At 46.5% G+C, this 19,189-nt stretch overlaps 1 protein-coding gene across 2 annotated transcripts in view; it reads left to right on the plus strand.

Moving 5' to 3' along the window:
- Dock1 (dedicator of cytokinesis 1) overlaps positions 1–19,189 on the plus strand; it is a 503,223-nt gene that overhangs the window by 33,472 nt on the left and 450,562 nt on the right. The gene's annotated exons all lie outside the window — the stretch shown is intronic.

Raw genomic sequence — 19,189 nt, forward strand, 5'->3', positions numbered from 1 at the left:
GTGTATGTGTGTGATATATGTTTCACATTATGTAAGTAGAGGTCAGAGGACAATTTGAGTAAATTGTCTCCTTTTTTATATCAATTATATATATATATACATATATATATATGTTTTACATATATATATTGAATGTATAGATCAATGGTAAAACATTTCACTTAAAAATCAATAGGCCACTTGTTCATAAATGGATGTCCCCTGACATGCTTTTCTATTTCAAAGTATACATGTATGTATATTGCCAGGCATGATAGCTCACACCTTCAATCCCAGCACTCACAAAACAGAGGCAGTCAGAGCTCTGTGAGTTTGAAGCCAGGCTGATCTACACATAGAGAGTTTGAAGCTAGCCAGAGCTAGAAAACATTTTTTCTAGTGTTTATATTTATGTATATATTGCAGTGTGTTATATAAGGACATCTTCATGCTGAGCCTGATCCCTGACATAGGCCCTGTCTTTTTATAAATTCTCACATGACTGGGGTTAACCTTTGGGAGTGGCAGGGAGATGGCTAGCCTTGTAGTGGCCTGGGTGGAGCCAGGACTCACCCTTGGTAGGTTTGGGTGTATCCACCTGGAACCTTGAAGTGGGGATGGGTGGAGCCACTTCTGAGAGGAACCCCAGCCTGCTCTTACTTGGACACTGTCCAAGCCCTTCCCAGTTGTCCCCTTCCAGGAAGCTCTGTGAATGTTTTCAAAGCCATGGCTGGGCAGCCACTCAACTTCCTTTTATCCTGTAACTAAATAGAACTCTATTTGCAGAAAGGGATGCCCAGACAGATGGGCTTTAGGCTTTGATTGTGGGCCCCTGGCCTGTGCAAGGAGCAAATGCAACACCCAGTTACTTTTCTCTGATGGTTGCAGGCATAGGGATGTAGCCCTGCTGAGTTTGGTTGACTCTGTCATACCTGTGCACTGTAGAAGTGGTTGGGGGCACTTTGAGGCTATGGGGTGATGTTCACATTGCTACTTTCAGCATGCGGGACCTCAGGAAAGTTAATCGTTTTGGGTTTGCTGTTAAGTTCTAGTAACCATGGAACATACTGAAAAGTGTCCCCAAGATCAGAGTCCCAAAGGGTCAGCTGGTCATCTGATGCAGAATTACCAGGTGACAGAGAAGACACTGTGAAGAGCCAGCTCCTGCACTGTGAGCTCAGGAAGGCCCCTTGCCTCACCTCAGCTTTGTCTGGAGAACTCACTGGTATCACCAGGACATCTGCTTGTGTCTAGGCTCCATGTAGACCTGGGGTCCACAGAGGTCCACAGTAGGCAGCATTTAGTGGAACTGTCCGGACAGGGTAGAACCTGCCGTGAGGATTCCTTCCTTGGGGTGATGTGAACAAGGTCCCCCCCCCACCCCCCACCTCACCCCCTTTTTATGAGGCTACAGTAGTGACCAAAGTAGATTTACAGCAGAGCTTATCCTGGGGAAGCAGTGAGCGAGTTTATTGGGCCTACTTTCAGATGAGGGGTTGTGGAGAGGAGTGACCTGTGATGATCCTGGCTGTTTTGCTTGGTGGAAGAATGCTGGAGGGGGTGTGGCAGACTTCCCGTAGGATTAGGGCACTGGATACCTGAGATCTGAGTACAGGTGGCTGGAAGGCAGGTTACCAGGAGCAGCAGCCAGAAAGTCAGGGGAAATGGCTTCAAAGATCTGCACTGTTTGGCCAAATGTGAGTCTGAAAGAGACAACACTCAGAGGCTGCATGTCATAGCCATAGAGCCCCATGGCCTTCCCTGGTGCCTGGCAGAGGCACCTCCCCAAGGCAAGCTTCCCTTTTTATTGTTGAAGAGGTTCTGACCTTTCCCCTCCCTTTTTCCATCTTTCTGCCTGTCTCGCCGTCTCTTCTCTTTTTCTTCTCTCTCTCTTTCCCTCCCTCTACCCTCTCTCTTCCTTAGCTCTTCCCGTCTTTTACCATCATGCTTCCTTGTCTCTCACTGTGACATCTGCAGGGCCTCAGTTTCCAAGGTGATGCTCACCTTGGCCCTTTTCCACCAGGGGCATTCCAAACATGCCTTCTTTTGGGCCACTAGGAGCATAGGTCCAGCCTGGGATTCCTGGCCAAGCACATGCTAGGAGGCTCCAGTCTGAAGGCATAGGGAGTGTGGCTGGTAAGGGCAGAAGGACTGCGGGGTGGGAGCCCCGATGAGAGGCAGCCGTCCAGCCTTAGCTGCCACCAGAGCTCCAGAGCCAGGTTGACACCTGAGATGTGACTCTGCCTACAGCCAGGCGTGGGGGGTGGGGGTGGGAGCTGCCTCACTAGGTCAGACTCTGTAAGTCATTTTTAAGGTCTAGCCTCCAGCATGGTCCCTGGTAACATGGCTCCCAACTCTGAAGGCACTCAGGAAGGGCACACAGCACAAGCAGCCTAGGGGTACAGTTTCTGCACTTAACACGGGACATCTGCCACACCTCTGTCCCCACTCATTGTACATTGCCAGACTGTGGAGTAGGCACCATTCTGACCTTGAAAGGGGGAGGAGAGGGGAAGAGGGACAAGAAATCCTGTGCTTGGAGAAAAGGTAAAGCCAAAACGCATATGTCTTAGGAGCCCCTCCATCAACACGGAGATCTCCTGTGGTCCTTTCCCCAGAGTGTGTGTACCATTCTGCCATGCTGGATGATCTATTTCATGTAGGCCCTGGAGATGTTTATTGCAAGTGGACTGTGAGCTGGGCCTGTGGAACCTGGGGTTAACACATTCCAGCCCTTGCTGGCCCTTTGGACAGTGCCCCCACAATGCAATGCCTTTAAAGGTTTTAGGGTGGCACTGTGCTTAGGAGCCATAATTTGTCTTGGGTTTTAGTTCCCACCTACTCTTTTAGTCTTGAACCTGTGTGCATTGAGCAACCTGCTGACTGAACATGTAGACTTGAGTGGCTGGTTAAGGGATGCTCCTGTGATAGCATTATATGCTATGACTCCCCACCCCCCCCCATGCTCCTGTGGTAGGATTATGCGCTGTGAACCCCCCTCCCCCATGCTCCTGTGATAACATTATGTGCTGTGACCCACCCCCCACCCCCCCAAGGCATCAGTAGCTCATTGCTTGTATTTCAGAGGAACAAGAGCAGGGACACAGATAGATCTCTGTGTGACCAGAGTATGGGGTATTGAATGTCCTTTCTGTGCTGTAACCATCAATCTATGTTAGACAGGGATGTGGCTGGAGTTTGACTGATGCTGGAAGGATCTGGAGGGGAAAGTATTACTGAGAATATTTCATCTAAAAGGGACTTTGTGACAAGGTGTGCTCGTGACAGCCCTTGTGTGATGTTAGATGGAATTTTGTGCGACTTTTGTTTTGACATCTGGCTGGTTTTATGAGAGCTTTTCTGTAAAAACCCAGAGACCAGTGGCTAGCCAGAAACCTGTATTGAGCTTCACAGGGAGGCTGGGGTTCCCCAGAGTATGCCAGTGTCTTGGTTAATATTCTTGTTGTGACTGAATACTGGACAAAAGCAACTTAGGGAAAGAAGTGTTAATTTTGGCTCACAGTACATTCTAATTAGGGGTGGGGGTGGCAGCAGGAGCATGAGGCGATTGGAGACATTGTATCTACAGTCAGGAAGCAGACGGACAAGTGGTAGCACTCAGCGCCCCACCCCCATCTTTTTCTCCCCTCTCCCTCTCCCTCCCCATTCTCTTTTCCTTTTAATTCATCTATCTCCCAGCTGTGGAATGGGGCTGCCCACACTTTTAGGGTGTGTTTTCTCACCTCAGTTATCCCAGTCTAGAACCCATAAACATGCCCAGAGACTTGTCTCCTAAGTAATTCATGATCTTGGTTACAGTCAACGTTAACCATTATAGCTGGGCTGTTGTCGGCCATGTTTGTTGCTTGTGAGTATATTCAAGCACTTAACTTTTCCTACTGTCTGGCTCAGTGAATGTAGGTAGTAGCCTTATGCTTTCTCCTTGTCTTAGGTTTTTGTGTCCAAAATTGGGGTGCTGAGTGTAACCCCCTCTCTTGTGAGTTTCTGTAGTGGTAAACTTAGGTCCGTTAAATTCAGGGTGCCCCCAGAGGTCACCGTTGCAGCTGTTCTATGGCTTTTACCATGGTTTGCTCTGGTTAGGTCCATTCGGAAGTTGGAGACCTGGTTCCTGGTTAGTCTTCATCTCATCTCCTTTCCGGCCAAGGCTGGGAGCTCCTCTGGGAGTTGGCTTCCATAGTGTCAATCTATGAATGACCTGCTGTGTGGATCTGAGACCTAGTCAGGATTACTGAGTGTTGTGTTGAACTGTCTGTATCATAATAGCCCATGTTGTGTTTACTGGAAGGTGAATTTGCCTAGAGGAAATATGTTACAGCCCTCTGCCCTCTGGCTGCCCTCTGTTTCTGAAATTTGTCATTTCATCCTGTCTTTCTGTGTAAGGCATGTATCCAGTGCAGTGTGTGGCCCCTTTGAAACAGAGGGGAGCTGGCTGCAGAAGCCTGAGGTGTGGAGGCTGAGGGGTAGTACTTTTTGTTTGATATGTGCAGGGAGGTGTTCCCAGTGCAGGATGGGTAGGGCCTCTAGGCTAAAAGGCAGCACATCATCGCCTGTTCTTGGCTTCAGAATCATTGTTCGGAAATAAGAGCACATTGCACCTGGTATGGACTCCATAAACAACAAACACAAGGACTGACTAGTTTGTGGAGTATCTGGTCTTACTTGGTTAGAATGAAGCTTATGCTTATTGCCATGGTGACAGTCATGGTGGCTGGTAGTCATGTTAATGGTGGCAGTGTTGCCTGTAAGGATATTATTGGTGGCAGTGGGGTGGCAGTAGTGGAGATGATGGTTACACTGACATTGACAGTGGTGGAGGCATCGGTGCTGATGTGGGTGATGTTGTGTTGATGATGGTGATGGCTTTCGTGGTGATGTAGGTGCCATGATGGTATTGATGATGGTGGTAGCAGTGCTGGTTATAGGGGTGGTGTGGTAATGGACTTGATGGTGGTGACATTGTCAGTGGTGGCCTTTGATGATTTTGTAGATGTTGTGATAGCGTTGATAATGGTGGTGGTAAGTGATGGTTAGGATACTGATGGTGATAATAGTGGTGGTGGAGGTGCTGATGTGCTGATTGATGGGGTGGTGGTGGTGGTGACTTGCTGATGCTGCCTGTGTGATGTTATTGATGTGGGTGGGCAATGGTTATGACATGCAGTGGCGGTGAGGTGGGGGATGGTACTGATGTGACATTATTGATGGTCATGACTGGTTGTGGCAGTGATAGCCATATATTGATGGTGCCAATGGGAATCAGTGGTGGTGAGGTGGGTGACGGTGCAGATGCATTGTAGTCGATGGTGTTGCGGTCATGATGCTGATTTGACATGATTGAGGATAGTGGGGGGGGGGACCATGATGACATGGTGTGATTGATGGTGATGGTGGGTTGTGGTAATGGTGCTGATGTCACATGATTGTTGGTGACAGTGGTGATGTTGGTGGTGCTACTAGTGTTGGTAGATAGTGGTCTTGGTGATGTTGATAGATTTGCTTGTCTGTTGCACCAAATGCCTCCTGGGCCTCTGTCATTAGTGTGCTGTTGTCCTCCTTTGTGGCTGGGAAATTTTCTGTGGCACATTTTGTGGAGGGGAGCTTGCATATACGTTGATGCCATGGTGGCAGTCAGTACTCAGCCCTGGTACCACTCAGAGCACCATGAGGAAAGGCCATGTGAAGCCACAGGGAACTGCAAGGGGATGTGTTTTCTGATGTCCAATCTGATGGAGCTTTAAAATGGAACAGGAGTGGAAAGATGTTCGGTTTTCTGTTCAGACCCTTGAAAACAATCCTGAGCGCTCCTGTCTGCTGAGCATCATGGCAGACACGCTGCAGTGTGTGTTTTGCTGTCTTGCTCTCGCCTGCCTGCCCCAGCTTATCTGCTCCAGCTTTTGTCTTATTCAGCAGCTACTCCATAAGCAAGCAAATAGGGTTTTATAGCCTCTTGCTAAGTATTTCTCATCTCTTGCTAAGTATTTCTACCACAGTGCAAAAGCAATTTTATTATGTGAGGCTGTATTTTTATAGTCAATTGAAACGACTATTAAAATATAGCATTGCTTGTAGGGCTCAGAGCAGCTCTGCCCTTGCCAGTGACAGAGTCCTGGAAATAGAGGCCTTCTGGGGAATGAGGGACTGTACCTTGGGCCTGAGGCCTATGCCTGCTTGTGAGTTCTCCATGTGTGTTACTTGTCTTGATGCTGGAACAAAATATTCAATGAAAGCAACTTAAGGAAGGCAGGGTTTATTTTGGCTTACAGTATAAGGGAATACAGTCCATCACGGTGGGGAATACGTGGTGGCAGGAATGCGAGGCACACTGTGTCTATACTCAGGAAGGAGAGAGAGGGGGGTAGGGAGGGAAATGGAGAGAGAGGGAGGGAAGGAGGGAGAGAGGAAGGGGAAGGGGAGGAGAGAAAGAGAGGGGGGGCTGGTGCTTAATTTGTGTTATCTTTTTTAAAATTAAGTCTAGGACCTTAGCCTAGGGTATAGTGTCCCCCACAGTGGATTTTTTTTTTGTCTTATTTATTTATTTATTTATTTATTTATTTATTTATTTATTTATTTTGCTTTAGTTAACCCAATCTAGATAATTTTTCACAGGCTTGCCTATCTGCTAGGTGATTTTGGATTCCCCTGGTTGACCATCTAGACTTAGCATCACAGCTGGATCCTAAAGGTCCCACACTTAATTTAAGGCCTTGCAGTCACATCTTCAGCTTCTCTCCTGTAGTAACATATATGTAGGCTTTTCCTCTTTGACAGTCCCTGCTTTTCGCTGGCCTTTCAAGTTCATGGGTGGTCGGCTCGTTCATGTTGTTAGGCCCACATCAGCTAAATCATTTGGTAATTCTTTTTTGGGCTTTGGAAGCAGCACAGTAGGTTACCCAGGGTGGTCTGGTACTTGTATGGACTATGCTAGCAATTCTCCTGCCTCAGCCTTTTGAGTGACAAGATGACAGGTGTAGGCCCCCATACCCAGCTCTATGGTAATTCTATGCTTAATTTTTGGAAGAACTGTTAAAGTAGCTTCCCTAGAAGCCTCTTTACAGTATGCAATCTATCTGTAAAGGGTTCTGGCTTCTTCAGATGCTTGTATTAGAACTTTTTAATTATAGTCCCGGTTTGAAGTTTATAACAACTATCAAATAAGAGACTTTGCACTGGTATTTTGCACTGGGCTCTGCGATGTAGCCAGTGTCAGAAATAAGCACCATCATGGGCTGGCAGGGTGTTTTGCGGAATGCCATTCATGCTAGAGAACAGGGGTTTGGCTAAGATTAGGTTTCCCAGCCTGCTGAAGACAAAGGCCCTTGCTTTCCAGGTCTAAGGGAAGTCCTTGGCAGGTCTAGGACCTGAATGTATTTGTCTACTCTTTGTAGTCAGGGTCTTGCTTATTTGTTTAGGCTGGTCTTGAACTCAAGACACCTCTGGTTTTGTCTTCTCAGCACTGACGTTACAGCTGTATGCCACCATGCACCAGGTTCCCAGTGTCTGTTTGGGCGGTGTACTGTAGGCGGGATGTGATTCTTTACAGGTCTCAGTTGCTCAGTTCTCTGTGTTCACTCCCGAGAGTCCCCGTTACATAATGCTCGTGAGTGTTTCTTTGCCCTCTGTGTCCAGGCAGCCCACCACAAACACTACTCCCAATTACTGCACACTGTCTTCTCTGTGTTTTTGGGCACTGTCCAGGAAAGACAAATTTATCAAGCGATTAACTAAGGCAAGATTTGTCTTGTGTCCTCTGGGAGCCAGGGTTGTGCACTGGCTGCTCACTTCACAGGGCTGGAGGCAGGTGTTAGTTCTGCCTAGCCCTCATTCCTTATACAGCAGACAGAAAAGACAGGTGCCTTGTCCAACAAAACCAGGCCCTGGGCTTTCTCCCTCAGTCTATGCTGGCATGGGTCCTTCTGAAGTGCAGGCTGGCTGTCCTTCTCCTCAGCAGAGCATCTGGGACAAGCCCCAGCTGCCAGTGCCCAGTGTTGATTCTGCCTGGGAACAAGAGGGCAGTGTGTGGGCTACTGGGCCATTAGCATCCGAGTATGCAAATATATCCCAGCAGGGCAACACCGGCTCCCCTGCCCCCTGTCCCCCCACAGTGCCCCCTTGCCTCAGCCAATGCTTAGGAAATCCTGGGATTAACCCTGAAGAGTGAGGCTTGTGCTGGTTCTGACCTCTAGGCTCTAAGAGTGACCTTGTACCTTTATGCATGGAAGCTCTGCATCTTATAGTCCTATAAGCATTTGGTAGACATGAACACCCTCATTTGGGCCATGGTGACAGGAAGAGAGGTCCTGAGGGGTAGGGCAGGGGCCAGAAGGAGGATGTAGGATGCAGATGTCTGGAGTGTCTCATTCATCTGCCTTTGTGCTATGGGGGGACAGCTCCTCATAAATCTCTCTCTCTCTCTCTCTCTCTCTCTCTCTCTCTCTCTCTCTCTCTGTATGTTATATGCTGTGTATGTGCTTATATGTATACTGATAGAGTGCAGAGGTTGACATTTGACATCTTTCTGGATCACTTTCTCCCTTATGTTTTGAGACAGGGTCTCTCTCTGAACCCTGAGCCAATCACTATCACCCAGTTTCAGGTTTACAGATGTGTCTACGATGCCTGGCTTTTGTGTAAGTGCTGGGAACCCAAACTCAGGTCCTCATGCTTGCACAGCAAGCACTGAACCCACTGAGCCCCCTTCCTGGCACCCCTGTTCCCTCCTTAAGCTGAAGGTATTGTTCAGTGAGTACAGGCTTGGAGTGACACTGACTGGTACTACCTCCTGGGCGACACCTCAGACTTACCCACTGGTGCTGTGGTAACTCTTGTCACTCTGTTTCACACAGTGAGAAACTGCACCAAAGGTGCAGAGCTGAGGCTTGGGGTTGAGCTTCTGTTGGTCCTTCAGGTCCCAGTGCTGGTCTCAGCTAGAATGACAGGTCTGCTAGCCTTGAAGTGGAACCTTACAGGGAGGCAGCCGAGGGTAAGATTTGCTTCAGGGAGGTAGTGTAGAGAGGTCCTTTGTTTCTCAGGTACAGGACACACGTGCCTCCTGTCTTACTCATTGAATACACAGTAGGCAAATAGTGTGAAGGGAGCCTGCTCTCTGAGGAGATTGCTCATCATCGAAGGAGGAGGCAAAGGACTTGGCATGTTGACAAGTCATCTTACTGAAAGAAGAATGACTGGAAGCTGCTCTGAGCTCTGCGCAGAGGCGAGCTGCAGGGAGGGCTGTCGCCAGCAGCCTCTGTGCAGCTCCTTCATTAACACCCCTGTGTGCCCCACGTTATTGTTTATCTCAAAGAGGGCTTGATTGTTTTTTAATCTTCAATTTTATTTTATTTTATTTTATTTTTTTTATCAAAGCTAAGTAATGTAACACTGCACAGGAGGAATTTCAACAGACTATAGAGAATCAAAATTCGTCTTTGGTAATAAGAGAGTTCTGTCCAGAGACTCCCACCACTGCTGTTTCCTCACTGACTTGCAGGATGGGTGGTGGGGCTCCTCAAGCTTTGGGGGACTTAGAGCTGCTCCTAGATGCTTTTACAGTGTGCATCACAACCCTGGTCAAGGGTGAATTTCTAATGGTTGAAAGCAGGTTCTCAAAAAGGTTAAAGATGGAATTGTATCCTTATTTGTAAAACCTCCACAGCAAGTACCTTAGATGCCCTTCATCAGGGAAATGGGTAAACTCATGGTGACATATTTTATGTAACGAAAATGAACATGTGTGTATCTCAAAAGGTCAGGTAAGTAGGTCAGACATGAAGATAGACTTGTGCTTCCATGTGTGTGACTATCAAGAATTGACAAAGGTCATACCTAATATTAGATAGTTACCTAGCGGGGGCCCATATTGGAGGTTGGAGGATGGCCTTGACTGTTAGTCTTTGTTTCCCACCTTGTATGAAAGGTGGCTCTCTTTTTGTTAGCTGCAGAATACACATTCCCTGTCCCACAGGCTTCCCGGGGTTCTCCTACCTCTACTTTCTACCTCACCACAGGAGCGTCTCAGAACTTACCTTACTTTGGTTTGCATCGTATATAAAATCATGGATCTGATTATCTGAGATATCCATTTGGACATATTCATTCAAACATACATATTTGGGCAAGGGAGATGGCTCAGTGGACCAAGAGGACCATGACCTGAGTTTGAATCTCTAGAACCTATGTAAAGCCAGACACGGTAGAATGTGTCTGCAATCCTGGTGTTCTTTTGGCAAGATGGGAGGCAGGAGGCAGCATCTATTGAAACTTGTGGTCTGCATGAGCCAGCTCAGTGGAGGATTGTTTGAAAGGGAGGGAGGTGCCATGCATGGGTACCACAACAGGAACCTTGGCATCTGCCATATTTGCTGATGTCTGTGCCGTCTCTGATGGACTCAGGAGGCAGGAGGTGATTGTGTAGCTAATATGGAAGTTCAGGAACTGCTGATACAGGGAAAGGCTGTCTTTGTCTGTCTGTTGATACCACAGTGTTAGTACCCAGTGTATGTGTGGTTCCTTCCAGGTTTCAACAGATTGGGAACTATATCTGTGTTAGTTGGACTTGCTGTTTGGTCCCATTAGGACTCTCACAGGGATGGTTGGTTGCCTGCTGGTGTTCATGGGAAGGAGGCCAGGTGGCTGGCCTTTGTGTCCCTTACTTACTAATGTGGTTCATTGGGCACATCCCTTGGGGGATCCTTGGTACTCCTTGGCCAGGTGACAGGAAGCGTGCTGCAGTGTGGAGGCTGGGCCTTCAGGACATGTCTGGGTAGACGTTTGGAAGTGCCTCCCCTGGTCATGCCCCAGGTTAGCTCTATATGTGTGAACTAAAGCTAATAGTAGGGTTAGAACTGTGGCCATGTTTATGTCACCTTGAAGTCCTTTGTTGATGAATCAGTACAGCTCTGTGAAACCCTGTGTGTTGGGTACTGTGAAGCATAGTTGTGAGAGGAGGGCACTGGGTGGCAGAGAAGGGAGTCATGTCAACAGTAGAGTCTCGGTAATGTTGTGGAGTGTGGTACTGGATGGCACCTTCTGTATACTCTCTTCTGTGCTTATTGGATTTGGCTAATGACAGGCAGTGAGCGGTAACACACAGGCAGCATTTGGTACTGACTTGTCAGAGTATTTAGAGACACTGCAGACAGTATGTGAGAAGGTTTTTATACTGAGCTGACAGGGGCTGGCCAGGCCAGGCAGAAGGGATCCCTGGACACAGGTTTGAGGTGGGTGGTTCATGGGTGTCTTTGTGTTCTGATGTAGAGAGAGACTCATCTCTCCACAAAGTAGCGTGGACTCTTCCCCTGTTTGATTGCTGGCTTTGCCTGTAAACTTCTAGACATATAAAATTTGAACTACGTGCATAGTTTCTCATTAAAATAACCAATTAGGGCTGGTGAAATGGCTCACCAGTTAAGAGCACTAACTGCTCTTCTGGAGGCTATGAGTTCAAATCTCAGCAACCCACATGGTGGCTCACAACCATCTGTAATGAGATCTGATGTCCTCTTCTGGGGTGTCTGAAGACAGCTACAGTGTACTTACAGATAATAAATAAATAAAACCTTTGGGTTGGAACTAATTAGAAAATGAGTCTGTAAAGATGGCTCAGTGGTTATATGCTTGCTGCTCTTCCAGAAGATTCAGGTTTGAACCCACATCAGGCTACTCTCAAGTGTCTGTAGCACCAAGGGATCTAATACCATTTTCTGCCCACTATATGCATCTTCTCTCTCTCTCTCTCTCTCTCTCTCTCTCTTTCTCTCTCTCTCTCTCTCTCTCTCTCACACACACACACACACACACACAAAAGAAAGAAAGAAAGAAAGAAAGAAAGAAAGAAAGAAAGAAAGAAAGAAAGAAAGAAGAGCTAAACAGCATTCTGGAAAGTTTCTTTGCTTTTCCCCTTATTGGTTACCATTCATTTTAGACTTTGTGATTTGACATTGGTGAGGAGAAGAGAAAGTTCTCTGCAGGACAAGACATTTGAAGTTTTTCTGATACTCAGGAAGATAAATCAGGATATATGGCAAAGTGACATCATCACCAAGTATTCTCACACAAATGGTTCTGAGTTGAGCTTGTCTGTTCCCATGGTAGAGACCAGCTTGTCTCTGCCCAGGAGATCCCAGGTCTCAGTCTTATTATAAAACAGTGCCTTTTATGTAGGACCAGGTTGACAGATCTTAGAGATGGAGCTCCTCGCCAGGATTATAGCCCAGTGAGTAGGATGGAGGCCCTGGCTGCCCTGTTCTCCACTAGAACTCTTCACTGCGGGGGACTCTCATGTTGGAGTCCATGGGTCTTGTCCTTAGTGGCTGCTGGTTTGCAGTGCCCATACCCAAGGAGCAAGCGCCTGGACACTTGAGAAGCGCCTGTGTTCTGTTGTTCTGTCTTGAAGAAGGTGATTAAAGCGATTAGATCTCCTCCCTATCTCGTCTTTCCATCTCTTTGCCACTGAACAAAATTCAGTGCAAGAGTAGATATGTTTGCCCTCAGCCAAGTTCTCCCCCCCCACCGCCCCCCAGCCTAGGTGTGTGTGTGTATATGTGTGCAGGCATGCATGCATGTGAGTGTGCATGTGCATGTGCAGTATATATGTGGAAGTCAGAGTGCAGCTCATCATTTCTTAGGTACTCTGTACTCTTTTTAATGTTAGGATCTCTTAGTGGCTGGGAGCTTGCCCTATAGGCCACACTGACTGCCATTAAGCCTCAGGGAACTTCCTGCCTTTGACTCCCTAGTGCTGGGATTATTGGCAAGTCTAGCTTGCTTTTATTTATTTATTTATTTATTTATTTATTTATTTATTTATTTATTTAAAACATGAGTCTCTAGGGATTGAACTCAGGTTCTCTGTGGAGCCAGTTCCCCATCCTTCAGAGTTCTTTCTTCTTTGTGGGTGGGCTTTCACAAGTCCATTGATGTGAGGACGGGAATTTTCTATTCTAGGACTGACTTCATGAAATCTGGAAAAGTAGAAATGCAGGATTTTACTTTTTCTACCATGGAAAAACAATAAAGTTGCCATTCCCCAGTGCCCACCATGCTTCCTGTGGACCTGTCCATTTTGGCACTGTGGCCTTGTGGACCAGATAGTAATAAGATAAGGCAGACAGTGATATTTTATTCTGAAGATAGATATTAAAATGTCTTTGAATTGTGTCTGTCAGTTCAATTAGAATTGGAGCAAAGACTTTCATATTTTCCCTCTCATGCCCTTATCTCCACCACCCATCCACCTGTTTCCGTTTAAAAGGCAGAAAGAAATATTGAATAACAAATGACAGCGGCTTTATCCTGCCATGCCCTGCTCTGTTTTTTTAAAATTATTTAGATGAGTTTCTAGATTCTAATATCCAAACAGTTCATGAAATATGGCCACAGGGGATTTTATTGGCAGGGAAACAACGTCTGTACTCCTAAGAAAGAAATATAGGAGCCTGAAAGAGTAATGAACCCTGTAGGAGGAGCACGGTGACTCTGAAAGTAGTTTCCTTCCTCAGAGAATCCGGGACATTCCGTGAGCAGCCTATGCAGAGAAATGCAACTTCGGTGAGCTTTGGTGTTGGCCACCTCTCCCCTAGTTTCCTGTGTCCCTTTCTTCTTTGAATCTGGTGCCCTAAACTGGGTAGGGAGGCTGCCCAAGCCACTGGAGTTTGCATAGGGAACCTGAGGATGCTTTATGGTTCTGGCTTAGTGGTCCATGGCCAGTCTGTCAAGGCATCTCTCACAGGGCCTTGTACCCTTCTCATTGCATCTTTATTTTTGTTTAAATTGTGATTTTTTAAAAAATCCATCATGTAAAATTTGCCACTTAGATCAATTGAAAGCAGCCAATTCTGGCTTGTTAAGCATATTCTGGTTGATGGGTAACTGTTTTAACATGTGTCTCCAGAGCGCCCCTCATCTTCCTCAGTATAGCTGTCATTCAACACTGACTCGCCTTCTCCCAGCGCTCGATGTTTGAGATTGTTTCCTTTCACTGATTGTAAATGTTGCAAAATATGCTCAAATGTTTTTTTTCCCATAATGCCGAGTGGAAGTCTGCTGGATATATCAGATATGTTTTATCTTCTGTTGATGGACAGGTTTCTGGAGTCATACCCGTCTTTAGACTACTGTAAATAGTGCACCCATAAACACGAGTGGTCTGCTTTGTATTTCACCTGGTTATTTGCACATCAGGTGTGTACATATTTGGTATATACACATTGGATTTAGATCTTTGGTTATAGTCATGAGTACACATTGCTAGGTCATGGTCATTCAGTTTTCTGTGGCAGCTGAACTGTTTTGTATTCTTGTCAATGCCACCTATGTAAGGTTGAGATTTTCACATTCACTAAGACTTTGCTTTTAATAGTTGGGTAATGGTAGTCCTGTGCCTGTGAGGCCATAGCTTCTTGTGGTTTTTGAATGATTGCATGAGGAGCCTATTGGCCTATATTCACTGGAGGAATCTCTGTTCAAGTCTTTGTCCATTTTAAAACAGCTTCTGGTGTTGATTTTTGTAGGAAGTTTTACAAAACATTTATTTAATTTGTGGGTGAAGCACACATATGCCATGGTATAGTGTGTGCCACAGTGTGTGTGAGTGTGTGCACGCGTGTGTGCCTGTCTTCATGTGCACATGCTATGTTGTATATGTAGAGGTCAGATGACAGTTTATAGGAAGGATTCTCTCCTTCTACCCTGTGCATCCTGAGAATCAGACTTAGGTCTTCGGGTTTGGCAGCAGGCATCTTCACAAACTGAGCCATCTCACTGGCCCCAAAATCGTTTCCACAGTCAACACACTACATCTTATTAGAACTGCAAATGTTTTCTCTCATTCTGTGGGTTTTATGAATTACATCTTCTGATGTATTCTTTTTCACTTTGATGACATCCAATCTCTTTATTTTGCCTTTTGTTGTCTGTGTTTGGTAGTGTATCCAACAAGTCTTCCAGGTTTAATGTCATGTCTTGCCAATAAGAATTTTGCAGTTTTGACTCCTGAGGCATTTCTAGCTTTTTAATTTTTGTGATGCTCAGGGGGATCCAGCTTTGTGGGTTGTTTGACTTTTACTTAGGTATCCAGTTATTCCCACTACCATCTGTTGAAATCTGACCTCTCCCTAGGAGATGGTCTTGAAGCCTTGTTCAAATTGCTTGTCCTGTGTGCAGAGCTCTCTCCTTGTCCTTTGATCTCTGTGTTGGTGTCCATGCCTGTACCACACTGTTGCTGTGGCTTTGAAGTCAGGGAAACGGGAGGGCCCAGCTTTGTTTTTCTTTTTCTATACCCTCCTAGCGACTCTTGAGTCTGAGTGATGGATGCTTCTGTTTGTGGGGTTTCAGTGGAACTACGCCGAGCTTTAGATTGCTTTGGACGCCACTGACACGCTGACAGTTTGAAATCTTTCTCTCCAAGACCATGAGTGCCTTACTATGGATACCTTTACATTTGTTCATGTCTCTTCATTCCTTTCTGCAGCACCTGCACCTTATAGTTTCCTGAGGGCAGCTACTCTCCCCCCACCCCCCCATTTCATTCTTTTTGTTCTTTAAGCATTTGTTATTAGTGTGGGCATATGTGTGTATGGCACATATTCTGCGGTCAGAGGACCACTTTGTACAGTCAGCTCTCTCTTCTGGGGGTCAGACTCATACCATGAATGCCTTCACAGACGGAAGCAGCTCACTGGTCTGGTTTTTATTTTTATCTTTCAAACATCTTAGCAACAGTACTTTGAACACTACCATTTCTGCCTGGCTCTCAGAATCTTCCTGACAGTCTTCTTCCTTCTTCCCACCTGGTGTTAGAGGATCTGTTGTGTGCCAGGAGCATTAGACATTTGTCCCAGTATGTCACCATTAGGTCTTTGAGGGATGAATCACTGGGTTAGAAATGATTGGGTGATCCAGCCCTGCCCTGTGGCCTCTGCCAGCTTCTTGACTTGGGGGTAAATGGAGCAGTGTCTCCTTTTAAAGGGACAGTTGAGGAATTCCAGCTTGCAGCCCCCTGGTAACTGATGTATGTGCTCCTTTCTTTGTGGTGATGCCAAGGGTTCCCACAGGCATCATCTCTAGTGTTGCTTGCTGAGTCCTCCATGACTGGAGAGTTAACTTTCTTCCCTCACAGTCCCCACCCTTTAAGGTCAATTTCAAAGAATATGTCTTAGTGTGTCCTGAGTTTTTTCTATGCAGTATTTTCTGAATGGCCCAGCATGGGAAAGGTTACCCCTTAGAGGCTAGGCTTCTAACTAACTGCTTCCTGTGGATCCAGCTCTTTTTAGGCTCAAAGTTACTTCATAGCGGGCTAGCTAGGAGTGGGTCTGGTCTTGCGAAAAGCTGAGTGGAGACTGTTGGCACACTGTGCTCTCCTGGGTTGATATCAGGCTCCTGGCTGTGGCAGATGGGCCTGCAGGAGCACAGAGGGGAGGGAGCCTGGACTGCATCCTCCCATGACGGTTTCTCAAGCCCTGAGATTATGAGTACCCTTGAACATTTTTCCCATTGAAGGCAAGATAAAGGGACTGAGATCACAAACAGAGCAACTAATTTTCACAGATTTTCATGAAGAAAGAATTTAATTATCTTTTAAGCTGCTGCCTGAAGTCCCGATACCATGTTTCAAGCAAGGGTGTATGGAACCCAGACAGAACTCTGAGCCAATTGGTAACCTTCATCTTAGATACTGGGAAAGGGTTCTCTATACAGTGTGGGTGGGTAGACATATATAGGTAGACCCCCAACCAGAATTACAGTTGACTGGATAAACCTCTCGTTTCCTGATCTTGTCAAGAGCATCCTGAAGATGAAAGAGCGGTCAAGCTTTTCTTTCCTGCTACTGCAAACCACTCACGAGGGGGCACCTTATGAGCTGGCTTGAGTCAGGATTTCTGCTGAGCGCTCTCAAAGCTAACATATGTTTCCTTCATCTAACGCAGTGGTTCTCAACCTGTGGATCACAACCCCTTTAGGGGAGTGTGGGGTGATCCTTTCACAGGGGTCCCCTGAGACCATCAGAAAACACAGATATTTATATTACAATTCATAACAGTACTATATTACAGTTATGAAGTAGCAATGAAAATAATTTTACACATGGGGGGGGGTCACCACAACAGGAGGAACTGTATTAAAGGGTTGCAGCATTAGAGAGGTTGAGAGTCACTGCTCTGAGGAGTCATGGTTTGGGGTGGTACAAGGGGAAGACGTTTCAGCAAGGTCATGGGACTACCCAGTTGGTAGAAGGCTCAGTAATAAGCAGCTTATTCTAGGTATGCACAGAACCTTTGATTAAAGGGAACAAGATGGTATTCACTTAGGATGTGGACAAGGATGTGGAGTTAGGGGTGGGCCTTGCAGACAAGTGGGGCTATGAAGTATGAAGTATGGAGAAGAAACCTTTCTCAGCGGCAGGAACAGCTCATGGTGTGGGAGCAGTGGTGCTGGAGAAGAGCGAGTGGGATGTAATCACATGGCGGTGTCCGTCCCACAGAGCTTGGGATGGTGTGCCGGGTAGCCATTCTTGGAGGAAAGGCTGAATGAGGGCAGAAGGCAACACTGTCAGCAGTGCTGGGGGAGAGGAGAGAGTGCATGCCTCTCATGGAGGCTGTGGAGGCTTGTCCAGGCAGTTTGGGTGGGACACAGTCTGGAAGGGAAGACATGGAGCTGTAGGGCTGCCTTCAGCTCCTTCTGCCACTCGAAGCCTGTCAAAACAGTGTGGGCCTCAGTATTCCCTCCCAACCTCCCTCCCTCCCTCCCTCCCTCCCTGCCTTCCTCCCTCCTTCCCTTCTACTCTCCCTCTTTCTCAGTACTCAGGATTAAATCCAGGATCATACATTTGCCGAGCAAGTGCTCTGCCACTGAGCTATGTCCTCTCCTCTCTTTTTACTTTTTACTTTGAGACGAGTCACTGAGTAATTCAGGTTGGCTTTGAATTTGCACTGATTTTGAACCGGTGATGGTGATCCTCCAACCCTAGGATTCTCACTAGCTAAGATTAAAGGAGTGACCAATCAGGTACAGTTACTGTTTCCATCTGTTAAGTGGGTCGATGGGCTGTACTGGAGTTTTTCCATGTGAGAGTAGTTAAGTCGACTGCTGTTTCTCCACAGTGGTACTTACATTAGGTGCTGTTTCTGTGCCCTCCCCTCAAGAGGTCACAGAGCTTTGTAAACATGGTGATTTATGTTGGTTTGATTGAATGTTCAGTTAGTTTTTTGTTAAGGAGATTTTCTTAGTAAGGACTGAGAAATTTACAAGCAGGGTGTTTTGGACTTGGGTGGCCCTTAGGAAGGCACACTGTTGGCACAACCTGTTTGCTTGTCATGTTCAAAGCTGTGTATTGTGATCTTCTAGTATAAATCTAGATTGAGAGAAATGGAAAACATTCTATACTCATGGTATTAGGCAGTTTTAAAAAGAGGTAAATTAGTAGCTCAATGCTTGGTTCATGGAATGTGCATATTACCTGTCAGGGCTATCACTATCACCATTACTGTTATTATCACCATCATCATCATCACCATCATCACCATCATCACCGTTGCCATAGACAGCAGTGACAGTACTTGTGGTGGCTCAATATTATGTCATCATCACTAGGAACATCAACTCTAGAACACCCATTATCAGTCTGACCGACAATATTGGTGTCTGGAAGAGTTCCCTCTTCCTCTTGAGCCACTATTCGCTGTGATATCACTCACAGCTGTTTTCCAGATGATCAGGACCTTGAGCAGAGGTCATGGCTTTGCTTTCCTGGTCTCTGACAGACTTACGCTATTTGAGAGACCAGAGTGCTAATTTCATATTTTGGGAAGAAGATCCATACTTACTCTGGGCTGCTGCCAGTTCTTAAGAAGTGAATAAGTATAAGGAAACCCTCCATTCAGGGGGAGCGCTCTATGACTGGCTTGTCTCTGCACACGTCCTCATCTTTATTATCAGGGGCCGTGTCAAGCTTCTCCACTGGACTCCACTGTCCAATAGAGAAGTTTATGTCCCTGTGCATTGGTACTTGGTGATGTCACCCAGAGCTGGGCCAATAAAAAAAGGTGAATGAGGCCTAGGGAGTTGGCTCAGTGGGTATAGTGCTTGACACAAAGACCTGAATTTGGGTCCCTAGCATTTATGTAAAAAGCTAGGCCTGGTGGTGCAAGCTTGTAACTCCAGTGCTATAGGGTACACACAAGTGGATCCCAGGGAC

This window comes from Arvicanthis niloticus, chromosome 1 (assembly GCF_011762505.2).
Source record: "Arvicanthis niloticus isolate mArvNil1 chromosome 1, mArvNil1.pat.X, whole genome shotgun sequence".
NCBI classification, from domain to species: Eukaryota; Metazoa; Chordata; class Mammalia; order Rodentia; family Muridae; genus Arvicanthis; species Arvicanthis niloticus.